This window comes from Arachis ipaensis, chromosome B02, assembly GCF_000816755.2.
Source record: "Arachis ipaensis cultivar K30076 chromosome B02, Araip1.1, whole genome shotgun sequence".
NCBI lineage: Eukaryota > Viridiplantae > Streptophyta > Magnoliopsida > Fabales > Fabaceae > Arachis > Arachis ipaensis.
This window is the reverse complement of record NC_029786.2, coordinates 37711996-37717244: the sequence shown is the minus strand read 5'-3', so window position 1 is coordinate 37717244 and position 5249 is coordinate 37711996. Positions and strand designations below refer to the sequence as shown.

General features: G+C 39.6%; 1 long non-coding RNA gene across 7 annotated transcripts in view; it reads left to right on the top strand.

Moving 5' to 3' along the window:
- LOC110268822 overlaps positions 3584-5249 on the top strand; it is a 13052-nt gene continuing 11386 nt past the window's right edge. For all 7 annotated transcript variants that reach the window (XR_002357373.1, XR_002357372.1, XR_002357370.1 and 4 more), the window contains exons 1-2: positions 3584-4437; positions 4553-4700. This is a non-coding gene — a long non-coding RNA (uncharacterized LOC110268822). The remainder of the gene's footprint in view (positions 4438-4552; positions 4701-5249) is intronic.

Here is a 5249-nt window from a genome sequence, read left to right as displayed (position 1 = left end):
TCCTCACTAGACACTTGGCACTAAGGCCCAACAACACTCAATATCTTTTCAGTCACTGCTCTCTACTCTTCTATGGCAGAGGTCCATTTACTTAATAAACCATATTCAAGTCATTTTTATTTAAAACCAACACCTCTCTTTATAACCTTTCCAAACCTCTGAAACCACTTTACTTACAACAAGTTCTTCTTTCATACAAAAACCAGTTTTTTCTTAACCATTATTTTTCCAACCCAACTTCAAAACCATTTCATATTTAAACCTTTTTAAAAGAATCATTTATTAAATAAATCTCACAGCAGGGTCTCAAGACGTTAAGGAGGACGACAATCAAACTCAAAACATAAAGTCTTTCTTAATAAATCAAATCCAAATGTAAATCTTTTCTTAATAAATCAAAAGCCAAATAATAAAATTTCTTAAGTCCAACCTTTTTCTAAATATTTCAAACAAAGTTTTAAGTTTCATAATAAAATTTCGACAGCATCTCTCCTAAAACTTGGACTTTGCCACCCTTTTCGGGTCCCAACCGAACCATTTTCAACCTCTTTTCAAACATTTCCAAAATCAGAAATCATTTTCAAATCTCAGTTCAACACCAGCAAATCAAATCGACTTTCTAACTCAATAATCAGAATTCTCAGCATTCCTAAATAATCAAGAAATCAAATACATATTCATCACATTCAGTCACAAGTGCAATTCAAACTTATCATTCAATCATTTCAAATAATCATAAATTATTTGCAAATATCCACTAGACTTCCATGGCATTTATAAATTAGAACAGTTAATTTTAACATGAAATTCCCTATCTTCGTACGAAATCAGAATCAACAGAAATTTTGGAGAAGCTTTTTAACCGAGCTACTGAAGAAGAAAACGTCAGAAGTCGTCTGTGCCTCCTAGAACTCCAATTGGCCAAACTCAAGGGGAAGAGGGGTTACGTCACCGTCAACTCCTATCAGACAAAAGTAACGCCAACGTGTAGAGGAGGAGAATACGAACACTTTTACCGGATTAGATTTTTAATTAGAGTTACGAATCTCAAGAAATCAAAGCTGAAAGCTCAGAGGTTCTACGATTTTTCTCACCCACAGTCTCGATCTCTCTTTGTTTCTTTTCCAAGTGCAGTTCAGTGATGAAGGAAGGGGAATCCTATAACATTCCTTGAAAACACGGTTATACTCATAGTGGAATTCCTATGTGGCGTTTCTCATATTGCTCTGGCTTTGTCCGTCACAGTCCAGTGATATTTTAATTTTTGAATTCAAAATAAATATGGAGAAAAAAATCATTCCCATTATTTACGTTCTCTCTCCATTAGCTGTCTCCCCTTTTCTCTCTTCATATTCTTCTTTGATCTTTTTTCTTCTTCTTCATCTTTAGTTCCTCCTCTTTTTTCACTTCATCTTCTCCGTTCAGTTCAGTTCCTCTTCTTATTCTTCTTATTGTTCTAATCTAAGTTGGAAGTGGATATTATAGAATTTGTGAGATAGCGGATGTGGAGGATTTGATGCTGCTCGTGATGGCTCCAAGCTTCAGGGGATTTGTCGCTGTTGAGGCAACACAATCCGGTGTGGTTGATTTACGGCAGTGGTTACGGTGGTTGCTATTTTGGTGGTGGATGATGGTATGGTGTTGGTGGTGGTCGCAGCCAGTGCAAGGGATGTGGTGTTGGTGGATGATTTGCTAAAGCACATTGTGGAATGGGTCAAGATATGCAACCAGGGAGGAGGCGAATGCAGAGGCAGGTTCGGCGGCATTTGTGCTGGCGGCAGATGCTACAACCATAGGCATGTTTGGGCATTTCGCAACAGGCTGCGCAACGGTAGTGAGTTTCAATTCTCGATTTTTGGGTCTTTCCTAGCATGAGATTGAATACGGCACACTAGTAATTTATATGCATTTTTTAGCTTTTCTTCTCATTAGTCTTCATTAATATTTATAAATTGTTAATTTATTAGCTTATTATGGTTGTTAATTCTTCATACAGGTTTTGCACCCTGAATTTGTTATGCATGCATTCCCATCCAGGTTTGATTACGTTCGTGTGGTTCAAAAAGGTGGAATCTCATACCACATGGGGATGCGATGGACTTCTATGAATGGTTCCTTTCATGTAGTAATGAACAAGGGATGGAGATCTTTTGAAAATTATAATTCTCTTCACCATGGAAGCATGTTGAGATTTATGGTGTCATCCTTAGATGAGACATTTATGTTTGCAGAGGTGCTCAAATTGTAAGACCCAAAACTTTTGAAAAGTCTTATTATGATCAAGTCTTAAATCATATAGTTATTTATAGTCTTAATTTCAGAAATTATTTTATTAAAGATAATTAAAGCAAGTTTTGATTAATTTAATTTGAAATAAATTAAGATTATTATCCAATTTTACAATTATTGGATTATTTTCTATATTTAATTATAAAGGTGGTAGTTACGAAATAATAAAAATTTTATATGATTCGATTTTAGATGTTTTATATTTATATTATTTAATACTTTAAGTTAAAGGTAAAGAAAATTAATTATATTACCATGTATTTTCAATTAGAGTAATTTCTTGAGAATCAATTAGTATTTTTACACCACAAATAATATTTTAAAGTAATTTTAGAGATTAAATTAATTTTTCAAAAAAATTAATACTTTATATTCCAATTTTATTAAAATTACCAAACTATCTTTATACCTAATTTTTACCAAAATCCTAAATCCCTAAATCCCCAAAATATCACCCTAGCCCTAATTTCCCCAAAAACCTAGCCGCCAATGCTAACCCCCCTTCATACCCCAGAAAAAAAGAAAAAAAAGAAGGAAAAAAAAAAGAAAAAGAAAGGAAAGGGAGGAACAGAGAGCAGATGGCGTTGAGGAAGAAGGGGAAAGGGACGAGAGGGACCGCTGCTCGTGCTGCTCGTCGCGCCGTGTCGCGTCGCCGTCCAGCCAAGTCAAAGGAGAGGCGTTGCCATTTCGAATCCGCGTCGCCATCACGGTTGACTGGATCAGCTGAGGGAGAGTGAGAAATGAACGAGAGCGCTCGAAGGGGGGAAGGTCGCGCTGCTACCTCGCCGCTGCTCGTCGCGCCGTGTCGCGTCGCCGTCCAGCCAAGTCAAAGGAGAGGCGTTGCCATTTCGAATCCGCGTCGCCATCACGGTTGACTGGATCAGCTGAGGGAGAGTGAGAAATGAACGAGAGCGCTCATGATGGAGGAAGGGGGGATGTCGCCACTGTACCGGTCACTGTTGAGCCGCCGAGCAGAAGCTTCCATGGCCGTTGCCGTTGAGCTCACAAGTGAGAGAAAGAGAGTTCGCAGGTGAGAGAGGAAGGTGTTGCGTTGCTGTTCGTTGCTGTGCAGCCTCCGCCACGCCTTGTCGTCGCCAGAGTTGCCACCGCCGCGTGCCACCGCCGAGGGAAAGCCTTGCCTACGTTGCTGCCTTCCGGGTCAGATTCAATTAATAAATTAATAATCAAATAACATTTTTAATATACTTTAATAGATTAAATTAAGTTTTTAATTAATATTCTATACCTCTAATTTTATTAAAATTACCTAAACTGTCCTAATCCTAACCTTCTACCCCCACCGTCTTTTCCTTCCCCAAACCTAATACCTAATTGCTTCAGGAAACAAAGAACAGAAGAAAGAAAGAAAGAAAGAAGGAAAGAAAGAAAGGGATGGCGGAGAGGATCAGAGTGTGGGTCACACGAGAAGAGGAGAAGGAGTGCGTCACGGTGCTCATGCCGCCGCGCTCCTTGCCGCCGCCGTCGTGTCACCGTAGGAGGGAGGCAGAGAGAGAGTGATGACGAAGGGAGAGGAGGACGCGAGCAAGGGCAGAAGAGAGGAGATCGCGTTTGCTCACCGCCAAGCCGCTGCCATCCAAGGTCTGCGCCAACACCGTCATCGTCGTCCGAGGAGCGCCGCTGACCTGTCACCGCCATGGCTGGGTTGTTGTGAGCGTTGGGCCCAGACGAGAAAGAAGAAACGCGGGCCTGAAATCCTGACGAGTTGGGGAGGATTAGCACCACCGCTGTGCCGTTCGTGGACTCCATCACCGCTGTTGAAGGCTCCAATCGTCCAACTTGCCGCTGTCGTTGCCTTCGCCGTCTTTCCTCCACCGTTGCAGAAGATCCATCACCAAAGCTGCTGGGCTCACCGACCGTAACTGAAGCCTCTGTCTTTTGAGGTTTTGGTTGTTGCAAGTTATTCAATTGTACGCCGTCATCGAAATTGGGCTAGATTTATCGGTAACTGCTTCTTCCTTTCCTGAATCTATTTCATTTCTATTTTGCTCCGCTGTTCTAATTTTGTTGGTATCCCTGCTGCCTTACCGATTGGAGTGGTGTTACTGCCATTAGGACAGATGCACATGTCTTTGATTTCTGTTCCTCTGCCGTGGGGTGCCGACACCGGAGCCGCTCCTAATGACTCTGGTCGGATATCTTTTTTAACTCTAGGCCATTTACATGTTTTCCTATCTTTGCCATGCTTGTTCTAATTCGATTTTTGATTCAAGTCCTTGTCTTGGGTTTCTTGAAATTGTTTCAGTCATTGTAATTGCAATTTATATTAACACGGCTGTTGTAAGAGGCGTCGGGGCTGTTGCTGTTCTCGTGGGGGTTATAGTTGTCACTGTCACTATGAATTAAAAGGAAAGGAATTATCACGATAAATTACGCGGACTCAGCTAACTGAGGTAGGGGCATCTTTCTCAAACTTGTTTTTCTTTCCAGAGTTGTTGTAAATCGATATTAATGCGTAAAATACATCCTTGGTGATTTCCTGAGTCTTATGAATTGAATAAAGTTGTTTTGGATGAATAAGATTATTAGTTTGATTGATAGATGGATCGATTGAGAAAGCTGAATATTCTGATTTGTTGACTGATGTAGTTAAAGTGGTTTTCCTTGAATTAATGGGAGAGATTTAATAATGGCATTTAGTTTAATTTTGGAAACAATTCGATTTTAGGAAAGGTTTAGTATTGAAATTTGATGTGATATTGAACCCGACTTGATATTGGAATTTGATTTTAAAACTAATTTGGAAAGGACTTGATATTTGGAAACGGTTTGTTTATTGAGAATAATTTACTATTTTGGTAATGGTTCGAACAGGGTTTGAGGAACGGTTTGGTTCGAAACTGTTTGAGAAAACTGAAAGTTCTTAATTATTGATTAATGCTGTTGAATGAAGTTGATTTAAACTGCGATTTATAGGATTGGTTGATTGGATTCTGGATTTT